The sequence below is a fragment of the Oncorhynchus gorbuscha genome, unplaced genomic scaffold, assembly GCF_021184085.1.
Source record: "Oncorhynchus gorbuscha isolate QuinsamMale2020 ecotype Even-year unplaced genomic scaffold, OgorEven_v1.0 Un_scaffold_3153, whole genome shotgun sequence".
Classification (NCBI taxonomy): domain Eukaryota; kingdom Metazoa; phylum Chordata; class Actinopteri; order Salmoniformes; family Salmonidae; genus Oncorhynchus; species Oncorhynchus gorbuscha.
In genome coordinates, this window is record NW_025747478.1 from 21,418 (window position 1) to 37,223 (window position 15,806).

At 49.3% G+C, this 15,806-nt stretch overlaps 1 protein-coding gene across 1 annotated transcript in view; it reads right to left on the minus strand.

Moving 5' to 3' along the window:
• LOC124027378 (inaD-like protein) overlaps nt 1-15,806 on the minus strand; it is a 42,758-nt gene that overhangs the window by 19,519 nt on the left and 7,433 nt on the right. The gene's annotated exons all lie outside the window — the stretch shown is intronic.

Here is a 15,806-nt window from a genome sequence, read left to right on the forward strand (position 1 = left end):
TACACTACGTAGCGAATAGGGGCCCATTTGGGACACAGACATAGGCTGAGTGTTCTCTGAGTGGAACGTGGTGGATGACCTAGCCACTAGCAGTGACCGAAAACGAGATAAGCAGAGCGGCTAGCTAAGATCCCAGTTAGGCCTTTGAACTGGACCATTTGGCGAAGGTGTTTGAGATGAAACCTTTTGCTTCACCAAAGGGGAGAAGGAACATTACGCCTCTGCCCTATAAATGGCCCCTTATTCCCTTTTTCACTCCATTCAGTACCATAAGTATTCACTCCATTCAGTACCATAAGTATTCACTCCATTCAGTACCATAAGTATTCACTCCATTGAGTACCATAAGTATTCACTCCATTCAGTACCATAAGTATTCACTCCATTCAGTACCATAAGTATTCACTCCATTGAGTACCATAAGTATTCACTCCATTGAGTACCATAAGTATTCACTCCATTCAGTACCATAAGTATTCACTCCATTCAGTACCATAAGTATTCACTCCATTGAGTCAACACATTTCAGAATCACCTTTGGCAGCGATTAGAGCTGTGAGGTTTTTTGTCTCTAAGACTTGGCACACCTGGATTGTACAATATTTGCACATTATTCTTTTTTAAATTCTTCAAGATCTGTCAAGTTGGTTGTTGATCACTGCTCGTTAGCCATTTTGTAAGTCTTGTCATAGATTCTCAAGCCAACAGCAGTCAAAACTGTAACTAGGTCACTCAGAAACTTTCAATGTCCTGTGTGTGTAGGCCAGTGACACAATCAATTATTTAAAAATATGTTAATGTATTTGTATTTTTTAAAATTTAAATATCCCCCTTTTCTACCCAATTTCATGATATCCAATTGGTAGTTAAAGTCTTGTCCCATCGCTGCAACTCCCGTACGGAGGCGAAGGTCGAGAGCCGTGCGTCCTCTGAAACACAACTCCGCCAAGCCACACTGCTTCTTGACACAATGCCCACTTAACCCGGAAGCCAACCGCACCAATGTGTTGGAGGAAACACCATACACCTGGCGACCGTGTCAGCGTGCACTGCGCCCCGGCCCGCCACAGGAGTCGCTAGAATGCGATTGGACAAGGATAAGCCGGCTGGCCAAACCCTCCCGTAACCCGGACGATGCTGGGCCAATTGTGCGCCGCGTCATGGGTCACCCGGTCGCGGCTGGCTGCAACACAGCCTGGGATTGAACCAGGATCTGTAGTGCCTTAAACCACTGCGCCACTCGGGAGGCAATACACAATCTCAATTTAAATCCATTTAAATTCAGGCCGTAACACAACAAAATGTGGAAAAAGTTAAGGGGCGTGAATCCACAGGACACAGTGTACAAAACATTAGGAACAACGGCCCTTTCCATGACAGACCAGGTAAATTCATGGGGAAAGCTATGAATCCATATTAATACCACACGTTAAATCCACTTCAATCAGTGTAGATAAAGGGGAGGAGACGGGTTAAAGAAGGACTGTTAAGCCTCGAGACAATTGAGACATGGATTGTGATTGTGTGCCATTCAGAGGGTGAATGGGAAAGACAAAAGATTTACAGAGCATCCTGAAATGATTCAGACCCCTTGACTTGTTCCACATTTTGTTATGTTACAGCCTCATTCTAATTGAATTTGAATCGTTTTAAATAATCCCTCATCAATCTACACACAACACTCCATAATAACAAAGCAAAAACATGTTTTTAGATATTTATTCAGACCCTTTATTCATTACTTTGTTGAGGCACCTTTGGCAGATTAAAGCCTCTAGTCTTTTGGGGAATGATGCTCTAAGCTTGGCACACCTGTATTTGGGAAGGTTCTCTGCAGACTTTTTCTTGCTTTGTTCTTATGGGGCATTGTGTATAGATTGATGACTGAAAAAAAGAATTGCATCCATTTTAGAATAAGGCTGTAACGTAACAAAATGTGGGAAAAAGTCAAGGAGTCTGAATACTTTCCGAATGCGCTGTAAGTGCCTTTGAACGGAGTATGGTAGCAGGTGCTAGATTTATCACACTCAACCGTGGGAAGCATTGGAGTCACAATTGGGTAGGAACAGAATTGGATAGGAACAGAATTGGATAGGAACAGAATTGGATAGGAACAGAATTGGGTAGGAACAGAATTGGGTAGGAACAGAATTGGGTAGGAACAGAATTGGGTAGGAACAGAATTGGGTAGGAACAGAATTGGGTAGGAACAGAATTGGGTAGGAACAGAATTGGATAGGAACAGAATTGGATAGGAACAGAATTGGATAGGAACAGAATTGGATAGGAACAGAATTGGGTAGGAACAGAATTGGGTAGGAACAGAATTGGGTAGGAACAGAATTGGGTAGGAACAGAATTGGGTAGGAACAGAATTGGGTAGGAACAGAATTGGGTAGGAACAGAATTGGGTAGGAACAGAATTGGATAGGAACAGAATTGGATAGGAACAGAATTGGGTAGGAAGGACTGCAAATTGTTGCATCCTCGACTTGCATGTTCTGTTAATATGAAAGACAATAATCTTCTGTCATTCTGAGCACCGTGGGTGGATGTCCTAATCAGGTTACGCAACCAATGCTTACGGTTTGTCTAATGTCCAGTAAATTAACACTTTCTGACAGAAACCCTGGCACACACAGACAGAGGGAGACACACACACACACACACACACACACACACACACACACACACACACACACACACACACACACACACACACACACACACACACACACACACACAGACAGAGGGACACACACACACACAGACAGAGGGACACACACACACACACACACACACACACACACACACACACACACACACACACACAGGACACACACACACACACACACACACACACACACACAGGGAGACACACACACACACACACACAGGGAGACACACACACACACACAAACAGACAGAGGGAGACACACACACACACACACACACAGACAGAGGGAGACACACACACACACAGACAGAAGGAGACACACACACACACAGACAGAAGGAGACACACACACACACAGACAGAAGGAGACACACACACACAGACAGAGGGAGACACACACACACAGACAGAGGGAGACACACACACACACACACACACACACACACACACACACACACACACACACACACACACACACACACACACACACACACACACGCACACACACGCACACCTCCTCCAACATCCCTGATATGTGTATGCTGGGAACCTGTTTCATAACATCCCGACAGCCACACTTAATAACGTAGCAGCTGCCCCTAACGACTGACCAAGGTTCAGATCTAATCCTCCTACCTAAAAGTTAAGGCTAGACTTTAGGGCTAGGTTATCTGATCCTAGATCTGTGCTTAGGACTACTGTTTATCATTGCAGTGTGTGACGAAGCCATCTGCTTAGCAATGCGTTTTAATGTCCATCGTCATCCAATTCAATCTACATTTACATTTAAGTCATTTAGCAGACGCTCTTATCCAGAGCGACTTACAAATTGGTGCATTCTAACTTACTCAGCGATTTACCAGTCGACCACTCACGTAAATAACATCTACCGGAGCTACAGTAAAAACTGTATAATTAAGTAATAACAAATACAGAGGATGATTTATGTTTGTCCTGAACTAAACGCTGTATTGATGTGCATGTGAGGCTATTTTTCAACTGCCGGTCGAAAATTCAAAATGGATTCCGTTTCAGACTGAATTCTCTGTTTCTTACTTCTCCCAGTGATTTATTTTGGCATATAGATAATGTACATTTGTCCCAACAAAGGGAACATAGCCACACACTGATTTATATAGGGAGAACTAAACTAAACATAGCATTGGTTTATGACAAGGTCTGAAGTACAGTTATTTTGTCTGAGTCCCAAATGGCACCCTATTCCCTAAGGAGTGGAGTACATAGGGAAATGGTGCCATTTGAGACACAACATTTGGCTCTAGTCACAGACTACAAAGGGCTTCCCTTTTGTCTCAAATATTTGGTCCTATGGAATTATTTACAAAGTGCACTTTTGCAATGTCTGCATCATATAGAAATGAACAGACCAATGCCAACAACATACAGGTCATAGTGTGTAAAAGGATTTCAAAACAGTAGGTTGACCTTTGATCCCTAATTGGAACAAGTGATACTGAACAAATGAACGCAAAACACACACTTTCAGCTGCACACGCACACGCACGCGCACACGCACACGCACACACAGGGTCCTCAATCAAGATCCTTTACAGAGAAAGAAATCCTATGACATCATGGATTACGCCACTCAGTCAAATAAATGGGGAGAACAAGAGAATAAGGACTTTTAAATGTCTGGGTCGTAAGAAGAGCTGGGTCAAACCTGATACCACTGAAGTAAAACTAAGCCTGGGCCCACTGCGCCAAACGGCCGTTTGAAAAGCGCACCCCCCGCCATTTATCTCCATTAAGAGGTGCCGGTGAGGGGTCCCTCCTCCCCACTATCGTTAGCTCTGATCCCCGTCACGCCTTTAAAACACGCTTGCTGTGTCACGCCGACCATAGAGAGCCCTTGGTTCTCTATGGTGTAGTAGGTCAGGCGTGACTAGGGGTTTTCTAGTTTATCATTTCTATGTTGTGTTCCAGTTTATGTTTCCTATGTTGGTGAATGATTGTCACTAATTGGGGATCATATTTAAGTAGCTATTTTTCCCACCTGTGTTTGTGGGATATTATTCTGTGTTTGTCCACCACGTAGTCACGTTCCGTTGTTTGTTTATTTGATTTATTATTTTGGCTTATGTTTCACTTTGGAATAAATATGTGGAACTCAATATCCGCTGCGCCTTGGTCCCGGTTCTTACGACAACCGTAACATGCTGTCTCAGCGAAGCTAGACACTGTTATTTGGGTCTTTCTGCTTCTCCCGGAGTGATGTTTCTAGTGAATGACCTCAGAAGTGTCCGGGATGCAGCCGCTGGTCGTGGTGTAATGCCATATGACATGACGTCTCACTATGATGAGGTTCGTTCCATACATTTAAAAGAATGAAGTTGTACTGTCCTGGGAAACGGAAAGCGTCCAATAAGAAACATTTATTTTCGTATGCCGTTGCAAAACCTTTTACAACAGTGTGTACTAATTAAACACGTAACGAACGATAGCCCTAGGGGCATAAATTGTGTGCTGAATGTATTGTGCACTATATTGAACTGTGCGGGGATAGTTTGTGTGATTATTTGTGTGTATGTGTCTGTTGCTGCTGACCCCAACCTTCGTTCAGCAGACAGACAAACAGAGCCTCCTGTACTGCAGACTACAGCCCAGAGTGTGTCGACAGACAATGGTGCTGCAGACTGCACAGTGGATCCCATTCAGTCTCATCAGCCTAAAGCCTCTAACGGATACTCATACAGATCTGAAAAATCAATTCACCCTCTCGCCCAGGGCAGCCTGCCTTGGCTTGCAGTGAGAGATGGATTAGAAGAGAGCGAGAAAGAACAGGGAAGGAGAGAGAGCAAGAGAGAGAACGGGGAAGGAGAGAGAGAACGGGGAAGGAGAGAGAGCGAGAGAGAGAGAACAGGGAAGGAGAGAGAGCGAGAGAGAGAACAGGGAAGGAGAGAGAGCGAGAGAAAGAACAGGGAAGGAGAGAGAGAGAGAGAACAGGGAAGGAGAGAGAGCGAGAGAAAGAACGGGGAAGGAGAGAGAGCGAGAGAGAGAACGGGGAAGGAGAGAGAGCGAGAGAGAGAACGGGGAAGGAGAGAGAGAACGGGGAAGGAGAGAGAGCGAGAGAGAGAACGGGGAAGGAGAGAGAGAACGGGGAAGGAGAGAGAGCGAGAGAGAGAGAGAGAACAGGGAAGGAGAGAAAGCGAGAGAGAACGGGGAAGGAGAGAGAGCGAGAGAGAGAACGGGGAAGGAGAGAGAGAGAGAACAGGGAAGGAGAGAGAGCGAGAGAAAGAACGGGGAAGGAGAGAGAGCGAGAGAGAGAACGGGGAAGGAGAGAGAGAAGGGGAAGGAGAGAGAGCGAGAGAGAGAGAGAGAACAGGGAAGGAGAGAAAGCGAGAGAGAGAATGGGGAAGGAGAGAGAGCGAGAGAGAGAACGGGGAAGGAGAGAGAGAGAGAGAGAACAGGGAAGGAGAGAGAGCGAGAGAAAGAACGGGGAAGGAGAGAGAGAACGGGGAAGGGGAGAGAGCGAGAGAGAGAACAGGGAAGGAGAGAGAGCGAGAGAGAGAACAGGGAAGGAGAGAGAGCGAGAGAGAGAGAGAACAGGGAAGGAGAGAGAGCGAGAGAGAGAACAGGGAAGGAGAGAGAGAGAGAGAAAGAACAGGGAAGGAGAGAGAGAGAGAGAAAGAACAGGGAAGGAGAGAGAGAGAGAGAACAGGGAAGGAGAGAGAGAGAGAGAACAGGGAAGGAGAGAGAGCGAGAGAAAGAACGGGGAAGGAGAGAGAGCGAGAGAGAGAACGGGGAAGGAGAGAGAGAGAGAGAACAGGGAAGGAGAGAGAGAGAGAACAGGGAAGGAGCGAGAGCGAGAGAAAGAACGGGGAAGGAGAGAGAGCGAGAGAGAGAGAGAGAACAGGGAAGGAGAGAAAGCGAGAGAGAGAACGGGGAAGGAGAGAGAGCGAGAGAGAGAACGGGGAAGGAGAGAGAGAGAGAGAACAGGGAAGGAGAGAGAGCGAGAGAAAGAACGGGGAAGGAGAGAGAGAACGGGGAAGGGGAGAGAGCGAGAGAGAGAGAGAGAACAGGGAAGGAGAGAAAGCGAGAGAGAGAACGGGGAAGGAGAGAGAGCGAGAGAGAGAACGGGGAAGGAGAGAGAGAGAGAGAACAGGGAAGGAGAGAGAGCGAGAGAAAGAACGGGGAAGGAGAGAGAGAACGGGGAAGGGGAGAGAGCGAGAGAGAGAACAGGGAAGGAGAGAGAGCGAGAGAGAGAGAAAACAGGGAAGGAGAGAGAGCGAGAGAGAGAGAGAGAGAGAGAGAACAGGGAAGGAGAGAGAGCGAGAGAGAGAGAGAGAACAGGGAAGGAGAGAGAGAGAGAGAACAGGGAAGGAGAGAGAGCGAGAGAGAGAGAGAGAACAGGGAAGGGGAGAGAGCGAGAGAGAGAACAGGGAAGGAGAGAGAGCGAGAGAGAGAACAGGGAAGGAGAGAGAGCGAGAGAGAGAACTGGGAAGGAGAGAGAGCGAGAGAAAGAACTGGGAAGGGGAGAGCGCGAGAGAGAGAACGGGGAAGGAGAGAGAGAACGGGGAAGGAGAGAGAGCGAGAGAAAGAACGGGGAAGGAGAGAGAGCGAGAGAGAGAACAGGGAAGGAGAGCGAGCGAGAGAGAGAGAACAGGGAAGGAGAGAGAGAGAGAGAACAGGGAAGGAGAGAGAGCGAGAGAGAGAGAGAGAGAGAACAGGGAAGGAGAGAGAGCGAGAGAAAGAACGGGGAAGGAGAGAGAGAACGGGGAAGGAGAGAGAGCGAGAGAGAGAGAGAGAACAGGGAAGGAGAGAAAGCGAGAGAGAGAACGGGGAAGGAGAGAGAGCGAGAGAGAGAACGGGGAAGGAGAGAGAGAGCGAGAGAAAGAACGGGGAAGGAGAGAGAGAACGGGGAAGGGGAGAGAGCGAGAGAGAGAACAGGGAAGGAGAGAGAGAGAGCGAGAGAGAGAACAGGGAAGGAGAGAGAGCGAGAGAGAGAGAGAACAGGGAAGGAGAGAGAGCGAGAGAGAGAGAGAACAGGGAAGGAGAGAGAGCGAGAGAGAGAGAGAGAACAGGGAAGGAGAGAGAGCGAGAGAGAGAGAGAGAACAGGGAAGGGGAGAGAGCGAGAGAGAGAACAGGGAAGGGGAGAGAGCGAGAGAGAGAACAGGGAAGGAGAGAGAGCGAGAGAGAGAACTGGGAAGGAGAGAGAGCGAGAGAAAGAACTGGGAAGGAGAGAGAGCGAGAGAAAGAACTGGGAAGGGGAGAGCGCGAGAGAGAGAACGGGGAAGGAGAGAGAGAACGGGGAGGGAATGGAGGAGGGGAGGGCAAGAGGGACGGAAGAGAGAGAGAAACAGAGAGAGAGAGAGAGAGAGGGGGGAATGGAGGAGGGGAGGGCAAGAGGGACGGAAGAGAGAGAGAGATCAGTGGAGGAGGAGAGACGGACGGAGGATGAAGAGAGGAGGGAGAGTGGACTGGAGAACGAAAGGAGGGAGAGAGGGCTGGAGGAGGGGAGGGCAAGAGGGACGGAAGAGAGAGAGAAACAGAGAGAGAGAGAGAGAGAGAGGGGAATGGAGGAGGGGAGGGCAAGAGGGACGGAAGAGAGAGAGAGAGAGAGAGAGAGAGATCAGTGGAGGAGGAGAGACGGACGGAGGATGAAGAGAGGAGGGAGAGTGGACTGGAGAACGAAAGGAGGGAGAGAGGGCTGGAGGAGGAGAGGAGGGAGAGAGGAATGGAGGAGAGAGGAATGGAGGAGAGGAGGGATAGAAGAATGGAGGAGAGAGAGAGAGAGGAATGGAGGAGAGAGAGAGAGGTGGAGGAGGAGAGGAGGGAGAGACAGACGGAGGATGAAGAGAGGAGGGGGAGTGGACTGGAGGACGAAACAAGGGAGAGAGGGCTGGAGGAGGAGAGGAGGGAGAGAGGGAAGGAGGAGGAGAGGAGGGAGAGAGGGAAGGAGGAGGAGAGGAGGGAGAGAGGGCTGGAGGAGGAGAGGAGGGAGAGAGGGAAGGAGGAGGAGAGGAGGGAGAGAGGGAAGGAGGAGAGGAGGGAGAGAGGAATGGAGGAGAGGAGGGAGAGAGGAATGGAGGAGAGGAGGGAGAGAGGAATGGAGGAGGGGAGGGCAAGAGGGACAGAAGAGAGAGAGAGAGAGAGAGATCGGTGGAGGAGGAGAGGAGGGAGAGTGGACTGGAGGACGAAAGGAGGGGGAGAGGGCTGGAGGAGGAGAGGAGGGGGAGAGGGCTGGAGGAGGAGAGGAGGGAGAGAGGGCTGGAGGAGGAGAGGAGGGAGAGAGGGCTGGAGGAGGAGAGGAGGGAGAGAGGGAAGGAGGAGAGGAGGGAGAGAGTGAGTGAAGGAGGAGGAGAGGGAGAGAGGGAAGGAGGAGAAGAGGAGTGGAGTAGAGTAGGAAAGGAGGGAGAGAGGGAAGGAGGAGAAGAGGAGTGGAGTAGAGTAGGAAAGGAGGGAGAGAGGGAAGGAGGAGAAGAGGAGTGGAGTAGGAAAGGAGGGAGAGAGAGTAGAAATAGAGGTGTTCGAGGTGAAGCTATGCCTATATTTAAGGATTCAAGGCCCCAGGATACAGTTGTTCTTAAACACAAGGGGCCCCATAACACATTCACAAACAATCCATTAAACCCTTCATATAAAGCCTCTGCAATTCTGACTTGTTCACAACAATCTTTCCCATCTTCCTTGAATCTCTCATCTAATCTTGTGTCTTGTCTTATCTGTTCAATGCCATCTATAAATGATAGAAATTGGGACAATATGAATAATACTTTTTAAATGTCCTATTTCTCCAATGCTGCGTATTTCAGTTGTCTTTGTGTTTTCAAGCTTGTTGCAAACTAAAGCAATGAGAAAAAGAGCTAGACAATCACAACGATGAGGTACATAGTGACACCAAATACTAGGCCAAGGCACTGTAGTCCTATGGATTCTGCCTTTAGTTCATTTGTGAGCGACTTCGTTCTTTCTGACTTCACTCATTCCTGAACGACTCTTGGTAATAGTTATGAGGTGATGATGTGCCTTAACTTTCGTTGTGACTTTTATTTTAACACTAAGAAATAAAGGTTAACGATGCATCCTTTCTGCTGCCAATGGTGGCCAACATGAAGACACCGTTTGTATCGTTAGCGGGCGAGTGTTCCGTTTGTATCGTTAGCGGGCGAGTGTTCCGTTTGTATCGTTAGCGGGCGAGTGTTCCGTTTGTATCGTTAGCGGGCGAGTGTTCCGTTTGTATCGTTAGCGGGCGAGTGTTCCGTTTGTATCGTTAGCGGGCGAGTGTTCCGTTTGTATCGTTAGCGGGCGAGTGTTCCGTTTGTATCGTTAGCGGGCGAGTGTTCCGTTTGTATCGTTAGCGGGCGAGTGTTCCGTTTGTATCGTTAGCGGGCGAGTGTTCCGTTTGTATCGTTAGCGGGCGAGTGTTCCGTTTGTATCGTTAGCGGGCGAGTGTTCCGTTTGTATCGTTAGCGGGCGAGTGTTCCGTTTGTATCGTTAGCGGGCGAGTGTTCCGTTTGTATCGTTAGCGGGCGAGTGTTCCGTTTGTATCGTTAGCGGGCGAGTGTTCCGTTTGTATCGTTAGCGGGCGAGTGTTCCGTTTGTATCGTTAGCGGGCGAGTGTTCCGTTTGTATCGTTAGCGGGTGAGTGTTCCGTTTGTATCATTTACATTACATTTAAGTCATTTAGCAGACGCTCTTATCCAGAGCGACTTACAAATTGGTGCATTCACCTTATGACATCCAGTGGGACAGTCACTTAACAATAGTGCATCTAAAACTTAGGGGGGGTGGGGTGAGAGGGATTACTTAACCTATCCTAGGTATTCCTTAAAGAGGTGGGGTTTCAGGTGTCTCCGGAAGGTGGTGATTGACTCCGCTGTCCTGGCGTCGTGAGGGAGTTTGTTCCACCATTGGGGGGCCAGGGCAGCGAACAGTTTTGACTGGGCTGAGCGGGAGCTGTACTTCCTCAGTGGTAGGGAGGCGAGCAGGCCAGAGGTGGATGAACGCAGTGCCCTTGTTTGGGTGTAGGGCCTGATCAGAGCCTGGAGGTACTGAGGTGCCGTTCCCCTCACAGCTCCGTAGGCAAGCACCATGGTCTTGTAGCGGATGCGAGCTTCAACTGGAAGCCAGTGGAGAGAACGGAGGAGCGGGGTGACGTGAGAGAACTTGGGAAGGTTGAACACCAGACGGGCTGCGGCGTTCTGGATGAGTTGAAGGGGTTTAATGGCACAGGCAGGGAGCCCAGCCAACAGCGAGTTGCAGTAATCCAGACGGGAGATGACTAGTGCCTGGATTAGGACCTGCGCCGCTTCCTGTGTGAGGCAGGGTCGTACTCTGCGGATGTTGTAGAGCATGAACCTACAGGAACGGGCCACCGCCTTGATGTTAGTTGAGAACGACAGGGTGTTGTCCAGGATCACACCAAGGTTCTTGGCGCTCTGGGAGGAGGACACAGTGGAGTTGTCAACCGTGATGGCGAGATCATGGAACGGGCAGTCCTTCCCGGGAGGAAGAGCAGCTCCGTCTTGCCGAGGTTCAGCTTGAGGTGGTGATCCGTCATCCACACTGATATGTCTGCCAGACATGCAGAGATGCGATTCGCCACCTGGTCATCAGAAGGGGGAAAGGAGAAGATTAATTGTGTGTCGTCTGCATAGCAATGATAAGAGAGACCATGTGAGGTTATGACAGAGCCAAGTGACTTGGTGTATAGCGAGAATAGGAGAGGGCCAAGAACAGAGCCCTGGGGGACACCAGTGGTGAGAGCGCGTGGTGAGGAGACAGATTCTCGCCACGCCACCTGGTAGGAGCGACCTGTCAGGTAGGACGCAATCCAAGCGTGGGCCGCGCCGGAGATGCCCAACTCGGAGAGGGTGGAGAGGAGGATCTGATGGTTCACAGTATCGAAGGCAGCCGATAGATCTAGAAGGATGAGAGCAGAGGAGAGAGAGTTAGCTTTAGCAGTGCGGAGCGCCTCCGTGATACAGAGGAGAGCAGTCTCAGTTGAATGACTAGTCTTGAAACCTGACTGATTTGGATCAAGAAGGTCATTCAGAGAGAGATAGCGGGAGAGCTGGCCAAGGACGGCACGTTCAAGAGTTTTGGAGAGAAAAGAAAGAAGGGATACTGGTCTGTAATTGTTGACATCGGAGGGATCGAGTGTAGGTTTTTTCAGAAGGGGTGCAACTCTCGCTCTCTTGAAGACGGAAGGGACGTAGCCAACGGTCAGGGATGAGTTGATGAGCGAGGTGAGGTAAGGGAGAAGGTCTCCGGAAATGGTCTGGAGAAGAGAGGAGGGGATAGGGTCAAGCGGGCAGGTTGTTGGGCGGCCGGCCGTCACAAGACGCGAGATTTCATCTGGAGAGAGGGGGAGAAAGAGGTCAGAGCATAGGGTAGGGCAGTGTGAGCAGAACCAGCGGTGTCGTTTGACTTAGCAAACGAGGATCGGATGTCGTCGACCTTCTTTTCAAAATGGTTGACGAAGTCATCTGCAGAGAGGGAGGAGGGGGGGAGGGGGGCGGAGGATTCAGGAGGGAGGAGAAGGTGGCAAAGAGCTTCCTAGGGTTAGAGGCAGAAGCTTGGAATTTAGCGTGGTAGAAAGTGGCTTTAGCAGCAGAGACAGAGGAGGAAAATGTAGAGAGGAGGGAGTGAAAGGATGCCAGGTCCGCAGGGAGGCGAGTTTTCCTCCATTTCCGCTCGGCTGCCCGGAGCCCTGTTCTGTGAGCTCGCAATGAGTCATCGAGCCACGGAGCGGGAGGGGAGGACCGAGCCGGCCTGGAGGATAGGGGACATAGAGAGTCAAGGGATGCAGAGAGGGAGGAGAGGAGGGTTGAGGAGGCAGAATCAGGAGATAGGTGGGAGAAGGTTTGAGCGGAGGGAAGAGATGATAGGATGGAAGAGGAGAGAGTAGCGGGGAGAGAGAGCGAAGGTTGGGACGGCGCGATACCATCCGAGTAGGAGCAGTGTGGGAGGTGTTGGATGAGAGCGAGAGGGAAAAGGATACAAGGCAGTGGTCGGAGACTTGGAGGGGAGTTGCAATGAGGTTAGTGGAAGAACAGCATCTAGTAAAGATGAGGTCGAGCGTATTGCCTGCCTTGTGAGTAGGGGGAAGGTGAGAGGGTGAGGTCAAAAGAGGAGAGGAGTGGAAAGAAGGAGGCAGAGAGGAAAGAGTCAAAGGTAGACGTGGGGAGGTTAAAGTCGCCCAGAACTGTGAGAGGTGAGCCGTCCTCAGGAAAGGAGCTTATCAAGGCATCAAGCTCATTGATGAACTCTCCGAGGGAACCTGGAGGGCGATAAATGATAAGGATGTTAAGCTTGAAAGGGCTAGTGACTGTGACAGCATGGAATTCAAAGGAGGCGATAGACAGATGGGTAAGGGGAGAAAGAGAGAATGACCACTTGGGAGAGATGAGGATCCCGGTGCCACCACCCCGCTGACCAGACGCTCTCGGGGTGTGCGAGAACACGTGGGCGGACGAAGAGAGAGCAGTAGGAGTAGCAGTGTTGTCTGTGGTGATCCATGTTTCCGTCAGGGCCAAGAAGTCGAGGGACTGGAGGGAGGCATGGGCTGAGATGAACTCTGCCTTGTTGACCGCAGATTGGCAGTTCCAGAGGCTACCGGAGACCTGGAACTCCACGTGGGTCGTGCGCGCTGGGACCACCAGAGTAGGGTGGCGCGGCCACGCGGTGAGGAGCGTTTGTATGGTCTGTGCAGAGGGAGAGAACAGGGATAAACCGACACATAGTTGACAGGCTACAGAAGAGGCTACGCTAATGCAAAGGAGATTGGAATGACAAGTGGACTACACGTCTCGAATGTTCAGAAAGTTAAGCTACGTAGCAAGAATCTTATTGACTAAAATGATTAAAATGATACAGTACTGCTGAAGTAGGCCAGCTGGCAGCGGGTGCGTTGTTGACACTACACTAATCAAGTCGTTCCGTTGAGTGTAATAGTTTCTGCAGTGTTGCTATTCGGGGCTAGCAGGCTAGCTAGCAGTGTTGTTTACGTTACGTTGCGTTAAAAGAACGACAATAGATGGCTAGCGAACCTAGAAAATCGCTCTAGACTACACAATTATCTTTGATACAAAGACGGCTATGTAGCTAGCTAAGTAGCTAGCTACGATCAAACAAATCAAACCGTTGTACTGTAATGAAAATGAAGTGAAAATGTGATACAACCTGTGAATGCGACCGGGTAGTTGAGTTCTATACAGAAGACGTTGGCTAGCGTTGGCTAGCTGTTGGCTAGCTAGCAGAGTCACCTACGTTAAGGACGACAAATAGCTGGCTAGCTAACCTCGGTAAATTAAGATAATCACTCTAAGACTACACACTCTAAACCTAAACAACACAATTATCTTGGATACGATGATACGAAGACAGCAAAGACAGCTATGTAGCTAGCTGACACTAAACTAATCAAGTCGTTCAGTTGAGTGTAACAGTTTCTCCAGTGCAGCTAATCAGTGGACGTTAGCTAGCTGGCTAGTGAAGACTAGTGAAGACTACGTTAGGACGGCGAAATACGATAATTACGCAATTATCTTTTGATACAAAGACGGCTATGTAGCTAGCTGAGAAGAAATTGCTAAGATAAGACAAATCAAACCGTTGTGATATAATGAAATATAATGAAAAAGTTATACTACCCGTTGGAGCGACGTGCAGACGTGCAGATGCGACCACTCGCTCCTCGGAACCGTATGACCAGTATCGTTAGCGGGCGAGTGTTCCGTTTGTATCGTTAGCGGGCGAGTGCTCCGTTTGTATCGTTAGCGGGCGAGTGCTCCGTTTGTATCGTTAGCGGGCGAGTGCTCCGTTTGTATCGTTAGCGGGCGAGTGCTCCGTTTGTATCGTTAGCGGGCGAGTGCTCCGTTTGTATCGTTAGCGGGCGAGTGTTCCGTTTGTATCGTTAGCGGGCGAGTGTTCCGTTTGTATCGTTAGCGGGCGAGTGTTCCGTTTGTATCGTTAGCGGGCGAGTGTTCCGTTTGTATCGTTAGCGGGCGAGTGCTCCGTTTGTATCGTTAGCGGGCGAGTGCTCCGTTTGTATCGTTAGCGGGCGAGTGCTCCGTTTGTATCGTTAGCGGGCGAGTGCTCCGTTTGTATCGTTAGCGGGCGAGTGCTCCGTTTGTATCGTTAGCGGGCGAGTGCTCCGTTTGTATCGTTAGCGGGCGAGTGTTCTGTTTTGTATTGTTAGCAGGTGAGTGTTCTGTTTGTATTGTTAGCAGGTGAGTGTTCTGTTTGTATTGTTAGTTGTTGTTGTTGTTTTGAAAAGTACTTGCCCCTTTATAATTTTCTCTACTTTTCATTTTTTTTTTATTATACCAAATGTTTTGCCAGATCTTCAACCTAAATCTAATATTAGGTAAAAGGAACCTGAGTGAACAAATAACAACAATTAAATACTTATTTAATTTATTAAGAAATGATTTATTTTAAATGAAGTATACTTATCTTTACAAATAAACTCAGGTTCCATTTATCTAATAGGTTTTGGTTGAAGATCTGATAACATTCAGAATCAAAAATATGCAAAAATAGAGAAAATCAGAAAGGGGGCAAAAAGTTTCCAGTCACAATGAACTGATATGGAGCTGGGTGCCTGTGTCTGACGTGTGTGATGTTGGGCGGTTGGCCCAGCTCCAGTTGGCCCAGCTCCAGGCAACACCGCGGCCCCTTGCCAAGCACAACTACAGACTGTTTCCTTTTGTTGTCCCTTACTCGATGACATGTGACAAGGTCGTGCATACTTCCTTTTCCGATCGGACTATAGGAGAAAAGACAAGCGGAATTTCATTAGCTTATTTTCCCTCCTCCTGTTGCATCCCCCAATCCCTGAAGAGAACCTGCCGAGGGGGAAGGCTTTGGTCGGGGCGTGTTGATTAGGCACCAAAATGAAAAATAGGGAGGGACGACAATAAAACGCGCTTGTTTTCCTATTCTGTTTCAACTTTTCAAGCCCATGCGTCTCTCTCTCCCTACCTGGTAGTCTAGGATGCTGAAGCCCAGGCGTCTCTCTCCCTACCTGGTAGTCTAGGATGCTGAAGTCCAGGCCTCTCTCTCTCCCTACCTGGTAGTCTAGGATGCTGAAGCCCAGGCCTCTCTCTCTCTCTCTCTCCCTACCTGGTAGTCTAGGATGCTGAAGCCCAGGCCTCTCTC